The sequence below is a fragment of the Canis aureus genome, chromosome 31 (assembly GCF_053574225.1).
Source record: "Canis aureus isolate CA01 chromosome 31, VMU_Caureus_v.1.0, whole genome shotgun sequence".
NCBI classification, from domain to species: domain Eukaryota; kingdom Metazoa; phylum Chordata; class Mammalia; order Carnivora; family Canidae; genus Canis; species Canis aureus.
Genome location: NC_135641.1, coordinates 11,385,599 through 11,410,959, shown reverse-complemented (window position 1 = coordinate 11,410,959; position 25,361 = coordinate 11,385,599). Strand labels below are relative to the sequence as shown.

The 25,361-nt window shown below is 39.3% G+C and overlaps 1 long non-coding RNA gene across 3 annotated transcripts in view; it reads left to right on the top strand.

Annotated features, from left to right (window-relative positions):
* LOC144302349 (uncharacterized) overlaps window positions 1-25,361 on the top strand; it is a 56,518-nt gene that overhangs the window by 11,393 nt on the left and 19,764 nt on the right. For 2 of the 3 annotated variants that reach the window (XR_013369206.1, XR_013369204.1), the window contains exon 2: window positions 15,951-16,052. The exons of the other annotated variant lie outside the window; for it this stretch is intronic. This is a non-coding gene — a long non-coding RNA (uncharacterized LOC144302349). The remainder of the gene's footprint in view (window positions 1-15,950; window positions 16,053-25,361) is intronic. 3 annotated transcript variants of the gene reach the window in all.

Below are 25,361 nucleotides of genomic sequence, written 5' to 3'. Positions count from 1 at the left end.
CATGGCACAATCCCCTTTGCTGAGTCTCTGCTTGGCAGAGCACTGCTCTGAATGGCACAATGCGTGGACGCACCCTTTCTCATCCCCCAGTACTGAGTGGGGACGCCAGGGTTTGAATGTAGGAACTATGGTTGTGATAGTCCCATAGGTAATCTGATAGGTGTGAACATTAGTATTGTACCAATCATTGTCTTCAATAGGCGACCTTCTCTCATTTTTTTCATAATACCTTGCGTATTATTGCTGCTAGGGCAATGTGACAAAACACCACATATTGGGTGGCTTAAAACATAGGAAGTTATTTTCTCACATTTCAGGAGGCTATAAGTACAAGAGCAAGGTCATCAAGGATGGTTTCTGGGGAAAGCCAGCTTCCCAGCTTGCAAATGACTGACTCTTGCTGTGTCCTCAGATCTCTGTGTCTCTTTCTCTTCTTATAAGGACATGAGTCCTATCAGAGTAAGGTCCCAGCCTTATGACCTCATTTATCCTTAATTACCTCCTTCTAAACCCTATCTCTAAATATAGAGATTTAGATTAAGGGGATTAAGGGGACTAAGGGGATTAAGGGTTCAATATATAAATTTTGGAGGAACACCATTCAGTCCATAATATCCAATGACAGTTAATTTTACATGTCAACTTGGCTAAGTTAGGCACTCAACTGTTTGGATAAATGCTTATATAGATGTTGACGTGAAGGTATTTTGTTTTTGTTTTTGTTTTGTTTTGTTTTTTGGCATTTTGTTGATGCTATTAGCATCTACAATCAGTTGACTTCAAGTAAAGGCAATTACCCTGGATAATGTGGGTGGACCTCATCTAGTCATTTGAAAATCTTAAGAGCAAAAACCAAGGTTTCCTGGAGAAGAAGAAATTCTACCTCAAGTCTGTAACATGGAAATTCTGCCTGAATGTCCAGCCTGCCTGTCTGGGCCCCAAACTTTGGACATGCCAGCCTCCACGATCCCATGAGTCAGTTCCTTAGAAAATTTATATCCATCCTTATTGGTTTGGCTCCTTCAGAGAGCCCTGTCTGACACACACTTTTCTTATTTTAAGAGTAACACATATTAAATTGATAAATTTCATATATATATAAATAAGTGGAAAGTATAAGCTAAAAACCATTATAATTCTAATGTGCAAAGACATACCTATTCTTCCATTGTGCTTTCTGTTGTGCTTTCCTCCATTAACATAATAAAATGCCCATGAAGCAAGAGGTTGCGATTATTTATGTTTGTCTTTACTGCTATACTATGAGCCCCCCAAGAAAAACACTCCCTGTTATGTTTTGTTTTGTTTTGTTTTTACCTCATTGCCTAATATACTATTTAGCAAACTGTGGACCACTAGTAAACATTTTTGAATTAGTGGCTGAGTAAATAGGAGAAGAGATGGGAAAACAGGTAGGCTATTAGACGTGTGGCTAGACTTACAAACATTAATTTGGAGAAAATTCAAGACTAGGGTTATGAGTCAGTAAAGGAAATGGGAGGGGGAGTTGTCTACCAGAAGAAGGACTGCTCTGTTACACATCATAGTGGTAGAGTGGATTATGCTGGCACCAGGAGAAAGGACTGAGCAATTCTTTACAATGGGTATCAGCTCCATCTGTAGAAGATGAGCACTGGTCTAGCATGGCACAGCACACGTAGGGCACAAGGACATGAATGATATCATTTGAAGGTACTGACACTGTTCGATGCAGGTTAGCTTAAAAAACATAAAGGCAAGAGGAGTCAAATGATTAGCTAAGTCCAAAAAACCCCAAATGTACTGGGAGGAAGAGAGGAAAAGAGGAAGGAGTTGGGTTTGTGGTATCTCAAATTTCCTATTTTCAGATGTGAAGAATTTCCAAATGATAACCAGATCCAGGATGCAGGAACCAACCACTGTGGTAAAATAGAAAAGAAGTTTAAAGAAACTGAAAGGTGAAACAATATGCTTTGAGATGAGCATATTGGATGGACTTTCCCAATTGCACTGATGTTGCACAGGAAGCAATTGTATTTAGGGAGGAAAAAATGAGCGTGAGCCTACTAACATTGAGGTCTTCACTGAATTTTGGAATGAGCCAGAAAGACAGAAAGATGATGGGAAGGGGGGGGGGTAGTGGGTAACAGAGACGGATGGTGGCCTGGGAATTTTTCAATGTGGTGAAAGGAAAAGTCAAGAGAATGAGCTCTGTCCCTGAGGTGTTTGGAGTGAGCAACCTGGAGCACTGAGAAGACACAGCCTTCTGCATAGAACCAGTTTAGTATAAAATAGTGTGATTGTTCACTGGAAATTCCTCCTGTTATTAAATATTACTCTGAAAGTTTGGATCACAAGAAATTTAAGGGTTTGTCTTCTTTTCTTTTCTTTTTAGTGAATTGAGGAAGTCAGATGCTATTTGGACCTTTCTAGTTTGGATAGAGAGACACCACATTCAAAGTATGGGAGTCAGATTTAGGACTTTGGATATCCAGGGGAGTGTGCTAAAACTTAGAAAAGAAAGACCAAAGGAAGGTGAAAGAGAATGGAAAGAAATCTCCACTTCCTTTCCCGTAGCCTGGGATTAACCAGGCAGGGTTTTGTCCACAGGTTCTCTCTCTGGCAGCCCATGCGGTTTATCCTTTGGTACGACATGCTTTACCAAAAATCTACATTTTTCCTGGGACTCTTAAGATTACTAAATTTCATGATAATTTTGGTCAGTGAACTCATAAAACAGGCTAATTTTAACATTTGTAATTTTTTTTCAAAAGAGTCTATATTTAGCTAACTCAGTCATAAATCTATTTAGAAAAAAGTCCAATTTTATTTCTTTATTTCAGTAATTTCTGAAAAGCCAATTTATAATAGGAATTTTTTCCTTAAGGGAAAGAAAAAACCTCTCCCTGCAGTCAATCAGCCTCTTTGTCCTGTACTTGGTGTTTCTGACAGTGATTTTTTGGGTTTATAATCTGCTACTTATAGAGTGGTCCAGGGGATCCCTGGGTGGCTCAGCGGTTTAGCACCTGTCCTTGGCCCAGGGTGCGATCCTGGAGTCCCGGGATCAAGTCCCACGTCGGGCTCCCAGCATGGTGCCTGCTTCTCCCTACTCCTATGTCTCTGCCTCTCTCTCGCTCTCTCTCTCTCTCTCTCTCTATCATAAATAAATAAATAAATAAATAAATATTAAAAAAAATAAAGTGGTCCAATTGGAAGTCTATGAATTGGATGTTGGTTTTACGGCTTAGCACACCATAGTCAGTACTGGGCAGAAGGAAAGGAAATAATTTTTATATTATTTGTGTATTAGAGCATATTGAGTTTATTTGCATCACTTTGTAAGGAGACGTGGATGAATCTGGAAAACTTAGTTTGGTTCCTAAAGTGCTTCAATAAGCAAATCTTGTTTTTTATTTTGAATTCCTTTGGAGAAAACTCTGAATAACCTACACGTTGACATTTTGTATGATCATGATACTTTCTTAGACATCTAGACTACAGGAGTTGATCTTAAGAGTTCAGAGTCTTTCTATAAATGACGTGTTAGAAAGTAAAAGAGCAACAGATTTTATTTTCCCCATTTTAGACCCTAGAGAAAGTTGACATTCAAGGAACTTAAATGTCATTCTGAAGCCTAGGTGTGCTGATTCTACTTCTATGCTTTGGCTATGAATCCAGATGGTCTCTCTGAAACAAAGCCTTACAGATGGTGATGGAAATTTAGATTCCTAGGATCTTCCTGCAGGAAATTCCTTGGTTCAGAATTCAGTTGCTCTTTTTTTCCATCAGATTCTTATCATCCTGCATACATTGTTCTTTCTTTTAAGATACCCAAGGAAAGAAAACATTTTTGTGCAATGGCCTTTTAATTTTATCAGGTGTTTTTGTAGCTCTTGTCTGGAATGCTGCTGCTCTACTATGTCCATGAGTGAAAGGTGTAACTGCTCCTTTAAATGCATATGGACCTAGTACTTGAAATGTATATGAAGGCTGTTTCCCTCAATAAATGTTAAGCACAATCATTTCAACTGATTGTTAAATTCCAAATGGGGACAGTGCATTGGCTTCCTTGGTGTCACTACTATAAGTGAATTTAAATAATTGTCTTTCTATTACTGTTCTAATAGCAACTGTGCAATAAAAATTGAAAAAAAAATCACCCCATACTGGTATCAGTGCATATTACATTATTTTACTTATTTACTCTGCATTTTACTTTAATGTATAAAATGCAAATTTCCTCATATTTACTCTACGAGGAAATAAACTAAATATTTGGATGAGCCTAGAATAGTCTAGGTAATTTGATGATTTATATTTTTAAAGATCCTTTTCAAGTCAAACAAATGGAAAGTAATGTCCTGATTCTACTTCATAATGTATTAAACTAGAAACTCTGTTTCTAAATCACACAGAAGCTGACTTCTTAGAATGAACCCAGGCTGTAATTTTATCTGTTCAGCTATGTCAACCTTTCTTGTCGGGCTGACTATGGTTGTGAAGGTCAAGGAGAGGGAAGGTCAAACAGCAAAACGAAATGATTGACAATTCATAGATACTCTGTCGAATTTTCTCTGCATGTGGCACAGCCTGACATGTCCTCATAAAAGTGATTCATGCCTTAATAACCTCCTTTAAAAATATTTTGCCTCTTTGTGTGGTCACGAGTGAGCCTCTGATTTAAAATTTTATACCCTTGCTGATTCTTATCCCTTTAAAAAAAAATAGGCAAATGATGATAGCTCAGTTTTCTAAAGCACATTTGGCTTTCAAGTATCTTATTTTTAATAAATCATTTTATTCTTTTAAGATCAGAAGTGAATACATGTAGCAAATCCTTACTAGTTCAGATCACCTTAACTTGAATTTTGAGTACTAGTAGAAAAGGATTATATAGATGCTTATACTATTAAGGATAGAAAAGTTAGTTAAATAGCTTAACAACTGCGACAGTACTTCGGAAGGCATATTTAATTTACTTGATAAAATAAACTGTCCTCATGTTCTGGGGAGACATGCATTTACACACTCCAGATCAATTCCAACAAAACAAAATTTTCTTTTCAAAAATTTTTATAAGAATCAATTCAGATCATTCTTCTACCCTCTTCGGAGACTCAGTAAAGTTTTCAGTGCAATCCTGAAAGGAATCGTTGTCAACCAGAGCATTCCTTGCCACTTTCCTGGTAGTTTGGCTCTGCTTTAAATCATTAAGCACAGAAAGGCCAGAATCCTCTTAAAAATAATCCTTGAAAGGGCTGGCAGAGACCTGTGAATTTGGAAATACACTGGGATAGAGCCAAAGTTTAGAAAAGATTAGAATGTGAGGAAAGGGTTTTAAATTTGGGAACCCTTATGTGGTATCTTTGCCTGCAATTAGGGAAATTTCTTGATAAGTCTTACATCTATTTTCAACCCAATTTTACTATTACACTGGGAAAAAAGCCACGACTGAAATGAGAGGATTTCTTTTTTCCCTGCACAGAATCAGTGTTTTCTAACTGGTAATATTCTGAAGACTGTTCTTTTTCCCTTGCTATTTCCAGCAGAAGCAATCTTTGTGGTCAGTTGGTTAATAAGGACAGCGTTTCCAGGTGGGAAATAAATTCTGAAAGAAGACATGTTTTGAATCCTCAGGATCTTTTCATTGAGCTGAGTCATCATGGTGTTTGAAGAATGCAAACCCTTAGCTCTGTGCATAGTGCCATATTCTGTTGTGCTGTGTGATATCGCCTCATAAATATTGTCACGATCTTTACCTTTTGGTCCTCACGTAGGATGTCTCTGTCCACTTATACTTCCAAACCCTTGGCTCATTTGCTAGAGTTGCTGATGGCATTTTGTAATTGTTTGACAATTCAGACCTATGGGGAATAGAGCACACATAAGAAGAACTCAGAATCCCAGGGGCATGTCCCTCCACTGGATAACAAAATAGGGATGCATGAGTTAGTAGCTGTCTCCAGTGGATATCGTTAAAAAGACAGGGAGCAGGAGAATAATTAAAGTCTGCCAAAAAAACATCTGGTAATAGTGCTTTATGACTTTCTCCTCTGAAGAGTGCAACTTTCCAACTATAGACCATCTAATAAACCTCAATTTATGTTAATTTCCCACTATCTGCCTCCAGCTTCCGATCCACAATGCATTCGTGAATAGCAGAGTACAGTAGATCATCATTCTTAAGGGTATAATCGATTTTTCCTGTTCTAAACTTGGCGTAGAGAACCTAGTTTCCGTCTCCTGATGCTTCACTGTTGAATAACGGTGCTCTGCCTACCTTATAAAACACCTTGTGCCTGGTCGCTTGGAAGCAGAAAAAGACAATAACGACACTTCAAAGGTGACAGGTGGCTCCCCAGAGAAGACAGGTACAGTGGGCGCAGAATGAATATGTGCAGAAACTTGGGGTGTTACTGCGAGGAAGAGAGGAAAAACAATGCCCAATGTGGGAAGGAAATGCTAAGAGCAAGAAGAAAGAAATGCAGGCTGACTCACCATAAGCCTTCATGGGATGAGAGCAAGCATGAGTTCAGAAAAAATTATGTTGGGGGCCTGGGGCTGCCTGGTGAAATGGTCTTCCAGATTGTCTCTGAGAACTACCTCAGGCCAAAAACAAAACAAAACAAAACAAAACAAAACAAAACAAAATCACATGTCCACCAGTCCTGTGTGTTCCTACCCTCACTACATCTTGGAGAACTTTTAGTCAGATATGTAACCACTTGTGGCTTCCGATATTCAGCAAATATATTTTTGCCTTTTCCGGGGATATATTTCTGAGCCAAAGATAGATACCATACTTTGCATTTCATAGAGCTGGGGGGCCCTTGCCCCTTTGTGCTTCCAAACAGAGGGTCATCCCCGTGACAAGTTGCTGAGGCATGATGGTGACATTGAATACAGTCACTGTTCCCTGAGCGCCTGACCAGTAGACAGATGTGGACCAGTAGTGTGCAGAGTCCATGACTCCAGGAAGTTTAAGGGGCTCCAGGCTTTCTGGAGTCTTCCCCCCAATGTCATCGTCTGTTTTAGGCTCTGCATTAGGTTGAATTTGTAGACACATTGGAATCATCCCAGGCCGTTGTATAACCAGACAAGGTGATTCGTGGATCTGCATGATTTCCCAGTTATCTTACAAATTCTAGGATATACAAAATTCATTCCTTAGCCTAGTTGTAGCCCTGGATCTGCCCCCTTCTTGCTTCAGGAAGCATCATTTCTCCAGCTTCTGTCACCCTGGTGAGTCCGTAGATCATTGTTGAGAGCCTGCCAGGTGTTGACCACTGACCTGGGCATGGGAGGGGGATACAGAGAAGAGTTGCAGGTGCCCAAGTACCAGACACTAGACCCCAGGAGGGACCAAGAACTGTGATGAGCAGCAGTGAAAGTCTGAACGTTGGCACAGAATGGGATTGCTGGAGTCTGCATGAAGGGTCCAGGCTTCAAGCCGATGAGCCTACTCTGTTCAACAAAAATGAGTGGAATCAAATCTCCCCTAGAATTTCCCTGTCTAGCAAGGAGATTCGAGATTCCACACGTGCTTACAACACAGCAAGGAAAACGCTGAGTGGGAAGCACACACAAGGTAACCAATACTGTAGACCTGGGCTTAAACACAGGAGTCTGTTTCCTCATAGTTCTGGAGAATTAGAAATCCCAAACCAAGGTGTCAGTAAGATGGGTTTCTCCTAAGGCCGCTCTCCTTGGGGTGTAGACAGCCTTCTTCTCCCCGTGTCCTCACACAGGCATCCCTTTGTGTGTGACTGTGTCCTCATCGACTCTTCTTATAAGGACGCCAGTCATATTGGGCTGGGGCATGCCCTCATGACCTTCTGTTACCTTAATTACCTACTAAACACCACATCTTCAAATACAGTCACACTCTGAACACCAGGGGTTGGGACTTCAACACAGGGATTTTGAGGGAGCACAACTGAGCCCATAACAAGCCCAGAGAGTAAATGTGTGGACTCCAGGAGGGTTGTCTCAAGAAAGAGGGGCCTGACTCAAACTTGAAGTACGGCAAGAGGTGGCATGACTATGTCTCCCACGAATGATTGGAAGACCTTCACGGCAGGCCTTTCATCTTTGGACTCCCGGTAGCCCTATAAATACTGCCTTTATATAGAAGGTGAGTAATTATGAGCGGTTGAGCTACAATTCTGTCCCTCCAGGCTTGTTCCTGGGACAGTGTCCGTGGCAGGAATCCAAGCTGCAAGGGCTCGGGGAGCCTGGGCTGGGGACTAGTGTCAGGCTGTATTCTTCCCACACACATCTCTGGGCCCAACCAGCTTCGGGGATGGAGAAATAAGCTCACTCCCTTAATGGGAAGAGTTGCCGTGTCACATTGCAAAGGGCATGGATGTCTGGGGGCAGAGGATTCATGGTCAGTCTTGAAAACCACTACACAGATTATGTGCTGTCATAAATTAGAGCTTTGTACCAGTGCTTGTGTGATGTGTAGTACATGGTATTCTAGAGGATTTGCGGTGAAATATGATTGGAAAGAATGTGGATGGGTCGTTAAGGTTCTCTTCTAACATACCTTAGTGAGATGAGGATTTACCCTAGTAAAATATTAACTCCAAATCTCATCCTGACAACCACAATTATAATTGCTTTTCATAATTATAACTTAAATAATAAGAAATATTCAGATAAAGTTGGAAACTACAGAACATAGCAAAAGTTTGAAATGAAAAGGGAATGTCTCTCTTTTCCCACAAGCTCTGTTTAAACTTATAGCAGTTTCTTGAGATTCTTTTCCCCCATGAAACAATGATAGAGAGATCTTGCTCTTTTGCACTTGCTCTTTCCCCTTCAAATATTTTTTAGCCTTTTTCTATCAGTAAAGGAAAAGCTTTTTTATTCTCCCTGCTGTGAATATTCGTTTTTTATTTAAATTCAATTAGGCAACATATAGTATATCATTAGTTTCAGATACAGTGTTCAATAATTCATCGGTTGCTTAAAACACCCAGTACTCATCCTATCACGTGTCCTTCTTCATGCCCGTCACCCAGTTACCCATCCCTGGCCAGCTCCCCCTCATCAACCCTGTTTGTTTCTCAGAGTTAGGAGTCTCTCATGGTTTGTGTCCCACTCTGATTTCTTCCCATTCAGTTGTGAGTATTCTAATATTTGCATTTATCATAACACATGATGTGTTTCCTACTGATGGTTCTTCACTTCTATTTGGTTTTTGGTATTATAAACCATGCTACAAGGGGTATTCTTGCACATATATATACCTTTGCAAACATTTTATTCTTTAAAATTTTTAAGGTTTATTTCTTTACTGGGGGGGCTAGAAGGGCAGAGAGAGAGGGAGAGATAAAGTCTTAAGGATGCTTCATGCTAAGCACAGAGACCCACATGGGGCTCAATCTCACGACCCTGAGATCAGGACCCTGAGACCATGACCTGAGCTGAAACCAAGAGCTGCTCACCTAACCGACTGCACCACCCAGGCGCCTTTCCTTTGCAAACATTTTGAAAGCAAGATATATGTAGGATAAAGTTCTAGCAGTAGATTTCTAAGGCAAAGGTTAAGTATATTAATATTTTGATTTATATTAGCAAATTGAATGCCACAATTTTGTATACCTATAAAGTCCTACCTGCATATTGAGAGATTGTCTATATCCTCAAACAACATCAGCACCAGGAATTGTCAATATCTTTCCTCTTTTGACTCTCTGGTAAGTTAAAAACAATGAAATTTATCATTACTATTTTTGATTTGCACATCTTTGATTTTGAATTAAGAACTTTTTGATCGTTATTGCTTATTGGTCAGCTTTTCTGTAAATGACCATCAATGCCCTTGGCCATCTTTTCACTGACTTTTTATTATCTTTGCCTGATTTGTATACATTTTTTGTAATTTGAGGAAAATTAAACCTGTGTATTAAAAAATATTCCCAGTTTATCTTTTGGAAATTTCAGAATGTAGCAAAAGTTTGAAATGAAAAGTGAATAGCTCTCTTTTCCCACAAGTTCTGTTTATTTATAGCATGTAATATTTTACTAAATTGTGAAATATTAAATCACAGGAAGTGAATGATTAGAAGGTAATTTTCTATGTCGTTATAATACAGAAGTTTAAAATGTTTATGTCAAATTTATTAATATGGCCTGTGGATTTTTTTTATAGTAATAGTATAAACTGTATTTGAACCCATTTGTTGAATATCATGTACTAGGCCTTATTGGTTTTTTTTGGAGGCACAGCACATAAGCTACAGTGAACAAAGTGTTTTCAATAAATTGTAAACCCCAGCACTGTCACTGCTGCTATCAGAAGAGTCCTCTTCCTCCTCAGAATCAGAATAAAATTTCTTAGCAGGATTCTCTTTCTTTGCTTTTCCTGCTGGAGTCCATTCTTTTGCCTGCAACTCTATTACTTCTACATTTCGAACTGATGGGTCCAGCGCCGCCTCTGGCCAATTAGATAATTCCAGGTACCCGATAGCTATAGTGTTGAGAGTATGAGATAAAGTGCCAAGCTGGAAATGATCCCTATCTTTAAAGGGAGATTCAAGCAGTGGTGCAGGTTTTTGTGCTAGGAATATTTTTTTGGCATATTTACTTAAAGCTCCACTCTTCTCATTCGGAACAACAAGCTGCCTAATAAATCTTGTATGGTTTCTGATATCGTAGTTTTGATCATACTTGCCGAGATTTAATATGTACTGGGTAAGCAATTTTGTCTGTTTGGAGTTGGTTAAATACAATTTTGCTCCCAGATTTAAAATCTGCATTTTTACCAGATCATCTTCATTAGTAAAACTTTTAGCCATCTTCCTCAAAACATCAGGGGCAATCTTAGGAACTCATTCACAGTTTTCTCCAATGTGTGGAGAATGTGCGCTACTTTAAAAAATCTTCATTATTCTAATATTATAAATAATTTCTCTGATCTTCTAGTATTTTTATAGTGTCAATTTTTTAAATGTTTATGTTTTTTATCTGAAATTTTACTGTGGTGGAGTGTGAGGATGTTATGTTTTTCTATTACTTGAACAGATAGCTAATCGTACTAACACCATTTGCCAAAAATTCCCTTCTTTTCACATTGATTTAAAACATTTCCTTTATCATAAATAGATATCCTGTGTATTCTAGGTTAATTCTGTACTCAATTTTTTTACAGATCCATTTTTTTCAGAATTAAATAGTTTTAATTAAATTTAATTTTAGTATAAAATAGGGCCACTGGCTGGAGAAGGTTTATGCTCATGGATAGGAGGGCAAAGAGAATGTGGGAGTTGGGGAGGTGAATGGAAAATTAGGCTACAGAAAACAGATGAAATGCAGACTTTGCTATTTGGAGCTTCTAGGGATTATCAAGGAAGATGTTTTAAAATATTTTTATAACACCTTTTCAGAGAAGGACTATTCTCTAATGGACACACACACTCTCACACAACGTTTTGTTTTTGTTTTAGTAAAACAGAATCCTGTATCTAGTAGCAAGGAAAACATGAAGCTGTAGCACATGTGTTGGGGGATTATTCATGTGTTTGCTTTCATGAAATCTACATACAATTTTCTGTATGTCAACTTGAGGAATAAGGTCAAGGTCAAGAAGAGTCCCTGGCCACCACTCGACAAAAATCTGTGGTGCCCAGGGAGTCACACATGCTGGAAAGGAGAGCCTGCCCCATTTCCCATTTTTGTTCATGGAGAAGACTAAGTTTTTCAGTTTGCCTTGCAGTTTGGTTGCAGCCCATGGGACGAAGATGGTAGTGATGTAGCCCAGCCATGAAGCCACCCACATGACTCTCCATCGTCTCTTCTCCTTGGGTGCTCATGTTGAAAATGAGGTTATCATCAGAGGAAGCAGCCTAGGTTTGTGAATGCAATCCTGAGAGAGAGACTCTCAGACATCACTGGATGTGCATGTTGGAGAGTAAGGGAAGTGTTTTGGGTTCATCCCCCAAGATCTGAAGGACATTCGCTTCAGCATCAATCACTGACTAATGCAACCCAACCATACAATTGAAAACATCACATTTTTAAAGCCAGTATTTCAAGACAGGAGTATATTCTCAATTTTTTATATATAACAAATAATACTTGAATACTCAAAAACTGTCCACAGTCACCCAGTTTGGTGGTGGTGGTGTTTGGAAATTCCATGATTTAGGGTCAACACTCCATCAGAAGTAAAGATATGGACCAAGAATCTACAAGCAAAGAGCAACTTGAATTCTTTCCAGGTTAGAAACACTATTTTAAATCAAAATACATCCTGACCCTTATATATCTTCCCTCCTTACCTCCTCCCAGGCTGCTGTACAAAAAATAACATCCCTTGCAGCTACGTGTTTCATTTCTACTCACTTCTGAAGCTTACTATAATGTATTAAGCATTTCCTCCTAGTATGTTTTTGAGTATCTGAAAGTGTGTGTGTGTGTTTGTGTGCACCTGTGCACGAGTGCGTGAAGGACCTGGGGCTGGTTTTAGAGAGGATTGGATTCAAAATGAGCAGGAGAAGACTTTCAGTTGAAGGCAAGGAGGTGAGGTTTTTGAACATGGGCAGATGGCAGTTTCCTGGGAAGAGGGTGTCCATGGAATGTCCTTCCAAAGGAGAGATGGAACAGAGGGAAAGAAGATGGATTTAACATGCAATAGCCTCATTCCCAGGGAAATTCACATCATAAAAATCATGGAATCCACCTACATACATCTATGGAACCAAAAGCTGGTAGCTGATCCTCTATGGACTAAATTCTTGTCTTGTGTGCTGCCTCTGAGAGTCTTTGGGTGAAGAAAGGAGAATGGCTGGCATTAGAGGTCATGGCAGCATGTCTGAGATTACACACACACACAGCATTCTTTTCACCTTCTTTCATCCACTCCATTCCCTAACTTTCAGCCTTGACAACAGCCATTGACATCCTTCAGCCATGACAGAAATCCAAGTGGAAGAAGTCCGGTACCCATGCTCTGTTGCGTGAATTTGCATCATGCAATATCATTATTTTTATCATGAGTCTTAGGAAATGTACCTGTCACAAAAAGCCTCAGGGCACAGAAAAGCAAAAATCTCTAATTAAAATATGTACAAGAGACAGCTGTACATTTCAATCGCTCAGGGAGCAGGGAAGTGTCTCCCTCATTGCTTGCTGTAACAAGATTGATTTGTCAGCTGTGGTTACATTCATAGAAGGTCAGACTCTAGGGGTGATTTCACGCCAAGAAGATGAAGTAAATACAGTTTTTAATTTAGTATGTGAAGTTTGTAAATGATACAATGGGATCATATTGTCAGAACATATGGAAATGTTTTGAGGGATCATTTTTTTCCCATCTGATTTAGTGCCTGAAATTCAAAAAGCAGTAAAAGGAGTTATTTTGGTGACCTCAATGTTGCCCTTTTTATTTGAGCATTGGGGATATTTTATCAGGAAAGAATACTCAGTAAGGAAACCTATAACATAAAGATGCAAATGAGGGGACATAGGAGGCCAGGTCAGAAAGGGTACTTGGATGAAGAATCCCCCTTCTATTACTTCTTGGCAGAGGATTGGCAATATGTCTGTTCTCATTTCTCAGTTCTCTTTGGAGAAACACTCAGAGTGAGAATTGTTTAATTATTGTCATTCTCTGGTAGACAAGACAAAATTATAATGACTCACTGCACTCATACTATGTGTATAAATTAGTTGTTTATAGCAAAACTTGTACAGTGCCTCCCAAGTTTGAGTTTGAATACAGTCACATGGAGTTTTATTCAGATGCAGATTCTGATGCAGCAGGTCCTGGGTGTGGCCTGACTTTCTGCCCTCTGTAATGTTATTTATTGGAAGACTAAGCTTTGTGTTGCAAGGCTGTAGGTAATGAATCTTCAGACTGGCAACTTTGCCTTGGGAGAACTATGATTACCCGAACCCCCAAGTCACATGCAATTTGTAGGCATATATGTATGTATATTTTTCAGGAGTAGTGTTGGCTTTACTCATATTCTCCAAAAGTGTCTATGGGCTAAGAGGTCAAGAGCTTTTGTCGCAGAAGGAATAGGTATCCAATCTGGAAAAAAAAGTGGCCATGTCCAATAATCCCTTATGCATTATAGGAGAGATTAGTGAGATGTAGATAAGATAGAAAACCAGTTTAGCGACTAAAGTTTGGAAAGAAGGTACATGGCCCTCAGCTAACTACCACAAAATCTGAAAATGAAGCAGAAGTTCAGGGAAGAAGTGACCTTCTTTCCTATTTGAGGCATATGGCGACAACAAAATAGGCCTAGATGCTGCCTACATCATGGTACTCTGGCTACAGAGGTGATTCATCTTTACTTATCCTTGTGCTATCCCTACAGATGCCAGGCAAGGTATTGGTTTGCTAAGCCTGCCATGACAAAATACCATAGTCCTGGTGGCTTAGCAACAGATCATTATTTTCTGAGTTCTGGAGGCTACAAGTTCCCAGATCAGTACCAACATGGCTGATTGTGTTCTGGTGAGGCCCTCTTCCTGACTTAGAGATGGCCATCTTCTCCTTGTCCCCACATAGCAGAGAATGAAAGAGACAGAGACAGAGACTGAGAGAAGGAGATATTCTTCTTATAAGGCCACTGATTCTATTGGACTAGGGCCTTACCCATATGACCTCATTCAACACTTTAATTGCCTCCTAAAAGGCCTTATCTCTAGATAGAGTCACTTCAATGTATCACTACTAGGGGACACAATTCAGTCCACAGCAGTGGGTATGTTCAGAGTGAGGCATTTGCCTTTCAAAAATCCACAGCTGAAATTTCCACGTAGTCCAGATGGAGATCCATCCAATGGGACTAGAATAATAGGTGAAGAAATTAGTTGCACCTGAGAATAGAAATACCTTTTAGAAACCGGTAGGTGTCAGACTCAGGAATGTTGTGCTACTATTGGGATGGTCTTTTGGGGGCCATGGAATGCAGAGTGGACATCTTCCAAGAGTACTGGGTTTTCATTGCCAATCAGGCTGCCAACCTGCTGAGACAGAGGTTAATCCTAGGGTGTGAAATGGGGATTCAAGAAGGCAGCACTCATGCTAGGAGATGAAATATTATTCTTCGGGGTTAGAGGTCTTATGCCTGGATTCTAAGGCATGGAGAACCTCAGAAGACTCCAAGCAGTGGTGATAGGACCATATGCTGAACTCCCTCATTCCATAAGAACAAATCCTAGAAACAGCTTGGAGTTGAACCTGAGGTCAGGTCTCTCTCCTGGTGTCCCAGAACAGCCACCTTTAGTAGTGGGAGGTGAGTTACTCTCAGTTTCTCCTTCCCTTTGGCCCCTTCCCTTCCCAGGGATCAACACAATCTTGTGAAAGGTAATCATAGCAGAACAAAGATGGCAGGAAGGGTGGCAGTGGCAAGAGTGACCTCATGGTGTAATGAGGAAGCTAAAATGAAAATGGCATGACCACTGGCTGGTGGGCATGTGTGGAAGACTCTAGAGGAGAACACTTGGGAATGGGACTGGGGGGACATCGAGGGGAATAATTTTGAGCAACTAGTTCCCTGGGTCTTAGGTGGCATGATTTGGGTATTAAAAATAACTACAACTGGGACCCTTAGGAGAAAAATAATAAATGAGAGGAACAGAAATTTCTTGCCTAGGTCGAGTGAAATGGTTTACATGAAAAAAGAAATTTGGGAGATGAAGAGGGAGTAACTTCACCCAGTGGGTCAGTTTTAGCAAAGAAGGGTCCAATATTCTGAGCCTTAAAATGGCCACAAGTCCCCACCTATCTTGAGTCAGCAAGTGCAAAAAAAGAATATCCACCTTTCTAGGATTTTGGGTATTCCCAGCTCTTCAGCCAGTATCCCACATCTGCTCAGAAAGGGTGTAAGGAAGGAGAGGAGCCTGGAGGTGCTTGCTGAGAGCCTTCTCAGGTTACATTTCATGTGCAAAGGAGCCCCTTCCATGGGGATACACTTTGTGGAACAGGTGGTCCAACCGTGTTGTTTCAGGTGAGGAAAGCTGCAGAAGATATAGATATTTTCTCCAAGACCTCTCCGAAGATCTAAGACAGATCCAGAACCTATATGGGACTTCCAGAACTCTGAATATTGGTAAGGATAAAAACTCTGAGCTTAATTAACTTGTCCATTTTCATGACTTGGTGTATTAATTCTCTGTGGGCCACTGGATTTGGTTACCTAAGTCCTACTGGTTCAATGTCCTAAATATCCTGTTCACGCTTCAGAGCCAATTCTTTCCCCTTTCCAATGTGTACTGCTTCCTCTTTCTCTCTTCTTCACTACTAGGTATTTTTTCAAAATACATTAATATATTTAAGGTCCAAATACCATTTAAAAAATCCTTCCTTCTGTTAAAGTCTCCTCTGGGATGGCACGTGCTCTCTCTACACCGTCAAGCTTCTGAGAAGAGCAGTATACACTTGCCATCTCTGTTTGATGTGTGTTCCCATCACTCTCCACCCACTCCTTACTGTTTTTTGTGCCTATCTCTTCACTACATTACATTTTCAGGTCACCATAGGATTCTTTTGGCTAAATCCTATAATTCCCCCTTTCATTACTCATCTTTCTTGGTTGCTCAGTGGTGTTGGATGTGAATAAGCAGTCCCTTCTCTTTGAATCTCCTTTGACCTCCATGACATCACTACTGGTTTTCTTCCTACCTCTTGGACTTATCCTTTACTCTGCCCTAGAGGCATCTTCTCTTCTTAGTCTCAAACATTCCTGGTGTTTCAATCACCATCACTTATTTTGTATCTAAGAAACGTGTGCCTTTATCAGGATCTCTCCCTTGAATTCCTGAGCTGATATTCAGCCCTTTATTGTACATTTCTGCTTGGATGCCCTGATGACCTTTCATTCTCAACCTGTTCAACATCAAAGTTATCTTTGTCATCCTCAACCTTACCCTGGATGAACCTGCTTTTCTTCTAGTGTCCCTTGAGTAATCAGGACAAAGGCTGGGCTTTTTCTTTGATTTCTCTTACACTCTACAGGAAAATCCTATTGAATCTGGATCCTATATATTCATCTGGCAAACTATTCCCACTCTCACAACATATCACCCTGTATTTAATTTCCCACTTAGTTGTCTGAATTTCACTGTTGACTATAAGTAAGCTCCATCTTGATCATTTTTGTACATAGTGGGCACACAGGAAATACTGTGAAAAAATTAGTTAATCCTCTTATGTTGTTTCCTATAAACCTTGCTGTCAACTATCTCCAAAGAAAGTCAGCAAAACAAAAATGAGGCTAGTAGAATCTTCAAGGTCACGACTAGATAAGAAATTGTCTGTCATTTCATACCCCAGGAAGACTGTTTAGGTTTCCTTTTCACGCTGAGGTATGAATTAGACCTTATTGAAAATAGGTTGCTCATTAAAGGTGTTGCTTACCTTATTGAATCACTCCTCTTTGCAGATGCTGAGCCAAGCTAACAGGCTCCCTGGGGAAAAGCAAATTGGATTCACCAGAAAGTTAGGAGTTTGTGGCTGGATGATTAATTAGAACACTTGTTCTTGGTACTTTCCTGGAATTGTAGTCAATAAGCCATTTGAAGTAGTTATCTTTCCATTGATGCCATTGTGACAAGAGATGAATGATTTCCAACTTCCTTGTGTCAGGCATTTCCTGATGGAGGCATGGGGTCTAGTCACTTCAACAAACACATAGTAAAGTGAGAATCTCTGTGCTGGGCACCCTGTGGGGGAAGGGAAGGTGCACAATAGAGGAAATCATATCTGAACTCAAGTTGCTTACAGTCTCCCAAGAGGAAGTGGTTGTGTTCATGCACTTAAGACATGATTATTCAGTATGTCACAGCTGTTATGAAATAGTCACATAGTGTTCTAGACATTCATGGTGGGGAAATTACATTTAGTAGCATATTCAAGAGAGCCCTCACAGAAAATAAAATGTTTCGTGGTTCTGGAAATGGGGCTGGATTTCCATGGGCAGTCACAATAGGGAGAATGGCCATCATTGGCAGAGGAACTGATAGTCTGTTTAGAATTTGGATTATTGAAAGATACAGTGGGTAGGAATGGAGTGTCTTGCAATATAGCCTGAGGAGCCAGCTGTGAAAAGTAAATGTCTTGAAAGCTCATAATTGATTTTAAAATGTCTACTCCTTAATGCATCTATCTTTACTTAAAATAAAAAATGTTCTATTACTCATCAATGACTACAGTAGTTACCACAGGTCATTTCTGGAGCATTCCATGGTCCTGGGTATCCCATGGTGCATTGTCATGTCCACATGGGTAATAGGTCCCAGTTTGAGAAACATGATATTTTATTTCTGTGTCAAGTTTACCTGTAAAGTTTATTATGTGCTACAAACTACTAAATTTACAAATATTAACTAGTTTAAATCTTAAAAGCAAGCTTATGAGGTAGGTGCTCTCATTATCCCCATTTTGAAGAAAAAGAAAGTGAAGCTCAGGATGAGAGAGTGCCTGCCCAAAGAGAGAAGCCTGGTAGGGGAAAGAGCCCCAGGGATGGTGCTCTAACCACCAGTCACTGAAATTCTGGAGAACTCTGAACTTCATTTCAGAAACTAAATTGAGCCAAATAGCTAGACTACTGAATATAAAATCAGTCTACATTTTTCACTGGTGTGCAAAAAATATTTTTCCTAATATTGTTTGTACATATCTGTGTGTACAGGTACATATGTGGCGTGTATGTGTGTATACACACATGAATTGTAGTTTTAAATGCTTTGGCTTTATTGGTGATTATGACTTTCACTCTAAATATGTAATATTAGTTCTCAATGTAAATACCATGTGACCAGAATGTTTTAGGACAAGCCGTTGCTACAAACACAGAAAGTGTGCAAGGTAATCTAACTCTAAAAGTACAAACAAGATGCTTACCATGCACAGAGTCATGGCGTGGAATGCTATCTCCTGAGGCTTTATCAGCATTGGTGATAAGACCTTTGGTTAGGTGCTTGCTGGAGATGACCCATAGGTCAAGTCCCTGAGGGGAGACAGGCATGCTCCAACTCTGATCTGCCCTGGGGAAGACATCAGTAGATGAAATGTGTCTTTATAGTCCTGTCTTTTGGGTGAAGATCTTGAGAAACTCAGATATTCCAGCCCCCCAATTTCTATAGATAAAAAGCCAGAAAAAGACATGACTGACAGTCCATGATGGTCCAACATGGTAGCTGACCAGGGAGGTGGGCTTCAGATTTCAGGTTACAAACCCTCTTAATGTCTCCACAACACTGTCCAGGCTACTCTCCTTGAGGGATCTTGGACAATGAATAACTCTGAAGCTACTGCATGTAGTTCAGAGCCAAACAGGAAGTGCATACCTGAAGAAATAAATCATCCAATGATGGAGTCAACCTTCAAATTATTTTGCCTAAAATATTAAATCACGTGAATGTTACCAGACACATTATCATGTTTGCCTACAAGTACACTTGAATTGCTGATTCTGAATCATCAGCAGACAGCGAACATAGAGTTCACTTAGTTATTCATTTATTTCTTCATTCTACAAATATTCATTAGTGTTATCTGTGGTTCAGGTATTGCCTAGGTGCTGAAACATGGGAGGGGAATAAGGACACTTAATGGAACTTTGACTCTAGGACAAGAAGAAAAGCAGCCCATAATTATAATTATAGAATTGAAAATAAATGTGCAATGCATTAATAGTTGTTAGTCAAAGATGTAAAGACAGTAGCCAAGGAGAGACTATAGAGAAGGACTGGTCCTGGCTGAGGGCTGCTTGAATAGATGGACAGTTTAAGGCCTCTGCAGAAGGGAGAATAAAAGCAAAACTCACAAGATAAGATGTGAAGAGCATGGAAAGAAGAATCCCAACCAGAAGACTGGGAGATGAGAATGCATTGACTTCTTTGAATAATGGAAAGGAGGCAGGGGGATGTCCAAAGGGAAGAGGGAAGAGGAGGCTGGAGGTGCTGGCAGACCAGCTCCATGGCCCACAGGGTGGCAAAGAACTGGTGCCCAGATTTTTTTCCCAATTCTTTATAATGACTTTGAAAATGTCATCAGTCCCCATGGATTTTTATCATTATCTTTATACTCTCAAATATGACTTCCTAAGTCAATTTTGCTGGAAACACTTAAAAAGCTATGGGAAAAACTCCTTGGTCATTTTCCTAATTAGTTTGTATCAATTAGGCTATACCAGGACTTTACTTTTTCCTATTTTGCAGAACTGTTAAAGCCATTTTCTCGCTGCTTTGAAAATTAAAAATTATTGCTTTCACATAAGTGGCAAAAGCTTATTAAAATCACCATAGAGAGTGTTTCAAATTTGGGAAGTGTGACAAGAACAATCCAATTCTCCTTCAATGAGTTGAAGAAAAACTAAAGGACAGTTCAATATTAATTATCACTGTGAGAAGACAGAGGGCTCAAGAGAAAAATGTTGGTCTGGAGGCCAGTTGCACGGGAGAAGGGAAAGATGAGCCCATGGACTCACTCATGACCAGACTTGAGCTCCAGGACATGGGAGAGGTTGCATGTGGGAGACAAATCTGGGGGAAATGCAATAATAGGCTTGGGTCATTGAATATAAAAGATGCTGAGCTTCACCAGTTGTTGGCTCCCATTGCCTCATCATTTAGAATTTCCAAGATGTAGGACACAGAGATCCATCAAATTGAAATTCATTCTCCATCACTGGCTTGGGCTCTGCTGTCAACTAGAGAGCTGGTATGGATGGCATGTGGTTTTCCAAAACTTCCATTTTATCCTTCCAAATTCAAGATCAGAAGTATGCTTGATTGATCATATTTCCTTGTGCTTTTCATCTAGAAGATGCACTCCATCTTCTATGGGGAGGCACCTGTTTGAAGCAGAAAGGGCACCACTGGCATCTTGCTGCTCTGGAATCTGGAAGGCTGAGAGTTTTGCGAGGACAACTGGCTCACATTGTGTGCTCTGAAACTGCAGAGCACTGTGTGGTTTTCATATGAGTTGTTATTCTATTTCATCTTTTGTGCCTACAGTTCAGGGGTGCAGGGAACGATAGGAGTGTGGCTAACAAAATTAATTTCATAGGAAGCAGTTGGAAACTCAATTTTATTGAAAACTTATTATGTGCCAGAAAAGTTTAGAACAGGGACTCTTGGGTGACTCAGTGGGTTGTTTGACTCTTGTTTTTTGTTCAGGTCATGATCTCAGGGTCATGGGATTGAGCCCCACATTGGGCTCTGCTCTCAGTGAAGAGTCTGCTTTTCTCCCTCTCCCTCTGCCTTTCCACCTATTCCTGCTTTCTCTCTCCCTCCCTCCCTCTCTCTCTCTCTCTCTCTCTCTCTCTTTTTCTCTGGAATAAATAAAAAATCTTTTTTAAAAAAAGAAAGAAAAGTGTAGAACACATTACATGGATGAACCTATTTAATGATCATAACTTCTAGGATATAAACTATCACTATATACATTTTACATATGAGGATGTCAAGCAATTTAACTCAAGATCTTACCTGAGACTTCTGACTCCTGAACTCACATTGTTAACCACTGTGCTCTTTCTTACTTGGGCTCAAGGAAGTGTAAATCCTCAGCAGTAAAGTCGAAGGAGTTAAGGTAATTTTTGAAATATAGAGAGGACCAAGGAAGCCCTCTTAACATGGAATTCATAAACCTAAGGACCTCTGATATAAAGTAGATATTTTATAACAAAAATATTTGGCTTGGGTTGAGAACTATGCATCTTAGAGTTAGTCACACTTCTAATAAACTAAGGATTTTTGCTCAGAACTATGGTTGGAGGAATCAGAACAGTGCTTGCAATTAATGAATTACACTTCACATGAGATCTACCCTCTGAGCCGATTAAGTGTATCATACACACAGTGTTGCACAGCACGTCTCCAGAACTGTTTCCTCTTGCATAACTGAATGTTCATAACCAGTAAATAGTAGCTTCCCATTATTCCCTTTCTTCCAGCTCCTGGAAACCACCATTCTACTCTCAGTTTCTATTAATTTGATTCTTTTAGGCATGTCATGTAAGTGGAACCATGCAGTATTTGTCCTCCTTGACTGGCTGCTTTCACTTAGTATAACGTTTGCAAGGTTCTTCAGTGTTGTCACGTATGGCACAATCTTACCTTTTTCCTAAGGTTAAATCATATTTTATTGTATCTCTCTCTCTCTGTCTCTGTATGCTTATGTATGCACCACATTTTCTTTGTCCATTAATATGTTGTTGGACTTTTTTTAAAAGATTTTATTTATTTACTTATTCATGGGAGACACAGAGAGAAACAGAGAGGCAGAGACACAGGCAGAGGGAGAAGCAGGCTCCATGCAGGGAGCCCGACTGGGACTTGATCCCGGGTCTCCAGGATCACGCTCCCCAGCTGAAGGTGGCGCTAAACCACTGAGCCACCCAGGCTGCCCTGTTGTTGGACTTTTAAGTTGTTTCTGTTTCTTAACCTTGGTGAATAACACAGGGGTGTGTACATCTGTTTGTCATCCAGAGATCAATTCTTTTGGATATACACTCAGAAATGAGGTTGTGAGATTAAAGGGTAATTCTAATTTTTAACTTTTTGAGGTACTTTCATACCATTTTCCACAGTTGCTGCACCATTTATATTCCTGCCAGCAGTAGACAAGGTTCCTAATTTCTCCACACGCTTGTCAACACCTCTTATCTCTTTTTGGCTAATACCCACCTTGACAGGTATGAGGTGATTTCTTATTGTGGTTTTGACTTGCATTTCCCTGGTGATTAGTAATAATGAGCATCTTTTCATCTGCTGTTAGCTATTTGTATTTCTCCTTTGGGGAAATGTCTATTCAAGTCCTTTACCTAATTTTTTTTAATTGGGTTATTTGTTTTTTTTTTTCCTTATCAAGTTGTAAAAGTTCCTTCTATAATTTGAAGATCAATCTTTTGTCAGATAGATAGTTTGCAAAAACTTTCTCCCATTCTGTGGGTTGCTTTTCCATGCCATTGATCTGTTTCCTTTCAAGTGCAGAAACTTTGATTTGATGTAGACCCACGTGCCTGATTTTGCTTTGGTTGCTGATGCTTTTTTTAAATCATATCCAAGAAATCACTGACAAGACTTATCATGAAGCCTTTACTTTATATTTTCTTCTAGGAGTTTTAAAATTTCAGGTCTTATGTTTATATCTTTAATCCATTTTTAGTTGACATCTGTGCATGGTGTAAGACGAGTGTCCAATTTCATTCTTTTGCATATCAGATCTTTTGCATATCAGATCCAACACCATTTGTTGACGAGACTATCCTTTCCCCATTGTGTACTCCTGACATAACTGATATTTGACAAGAGATTTTCAAAGATAAGTTAACTATAAGTGCCTGGGTTTATTTCTTGGTCCACTATTCTATTCCATTGTCAATATGTCTGTTTTTAAATTGGAAGTTTTAATAGTAATAACAAAAATCATAATTCTTTTTGTGTAGTTGTGTATGAGTGTGTATTTCAAAATGGATATATGTCAGTTTTTGATGATTTTAAAAGTAATACAGACGAATTGTAGGAAATTTACAAAGAAGAAATTTTAAATTCCCAGTAACCCCATTGGATTTAACCAATAGCATCTGCCTCGGCTTAGAGGTGCCTGCTATGAACTGTGAGGAACTTCACATGTTTTTTCTCCACTATCTCATTCTATCATCCTATAAATATGTGACAAAAGTATTCATACCCCCACTTTATGGATAGGAAAATGAAACTCATGGATTCAATTGCCCTATTTTTTTTAAAGATTTATTTATTTATTTTAGAGAGAGAGCACATGAGTGGGGGTAGGGGTAGGGACAGAAGGAGAGGATCTCAAGCTGATTCTGCACTGAGCTTGGAGCCCAAAGTGAGATCAGATCTCACGACCCTGAGATCATGACCTGAACCGAAACCAAGACTCAGATGCTTAACTGACTGAACCATCCGGGTGCCCTTCAATTGTCCGATTTTAATTGTAGAGTTAGAATAAAAGTTACTTTGATCAGCTTTTATTTTTTTCACTTTCCTTCTTCATAGTTATGCACTTTTTTCCTATAAAATGGTAATCTCCACAAAAATGATTTCTCTCATTGCTAGGGAAAAATTGGGAGGATGTAATCATTCATGAGAGCAATGACATATCTACATGTCTGATAAGTCAAAGGGTTTGAACGTTTCTAGCTTAAAAAATTATCCTATCAAGTGCTGATCGGGACAGCATGGCTAGAGAAATAATCACAGTCAGGTTATATATCCAACATGGCTTATGTTAAAATATTTCTAGGTTTAAATCTAACGACTTAACAGTAAGAAGTATTAGGTTGCCAGAAGCAAATGAATATGCATATCCACTTGATGTCTCCACAGAGGCCTTTTCTTTAATGACCTTTCATGTTCTCCCCGCTTTGATGAACCAGATTTTCAGCAGGGAGTGGAACTGACAAATATATGCCATTATAGATTTAGTCTATCTGAATAGGGTGATTTTGGTTTTGAGAACACTCCAGTGAACACATTTACCTCATACATCAGGCGTTATGTTGAAAAGAAGGCTGCGAAGCAAACACATCAATTTATAGAAAATGAACGTTTTGAACTCTGTTCGGTACACCTAAGGTACCCTCGTGAGTGGGTTAATTGCCAAATATAATGATCTCTTGACTCTATTTTAACAGTGATATGAGGACCACCAACCCAATCATCACATAAAACAAAAGCTTGCAGAACATAAAAGATGTGAAGAAACAGCCATTTACTGTCACAGAAAACATCAGTTGGCACATGTACACTTCCCAAGACAGAAGACAGACTCTACTTGACTATTTATAGCTTTGAGTTGTCCTTTTTTGGGAAACTTGTCTTTGGAGGAAAAGGCTGTATAGACAGATTTTGCCAATTTTTTAGCTTTTCTGATTTCATGAAGAAATGAATAGAACTAAAAATGACCAAAGCTCCTTTTTCTGTTTCAGCAATTTTTTTTCCTTTGCTGATAAAGACAATCTTATCCACAGGTTTATAATACAAAGTCATTAAATATAGTTCTGTTATTTTAAGAAGCCAGTATTAATAATTGATATGTTTTTTAACCTAAGAGGAGAATTCATAAATACTGTTCATTAAAAATTCAAGACAGTTAAAAGATTAAAAATATTTCCATTTATCAAATAAGTAGGTTCATCTGAGTAACTATTTTTTCCCTAATGATTCAGTTTTACATATGCCTAGTTTTATGTTTTCCTTATTGCTACATTAGTTGTTACAATGCCAATTGGTACCAAGGAAGAATTGTACAATCTTGAGAAATACTGGTGCATTCACAAAACATATCGATTCTTAATTATGGATAGCTACCTCTAATATGGAATTCATTTGCTACTTTGCAAATTGACTCTGGACTCTTGTCCAGTAACTAAAATGTAGACAGC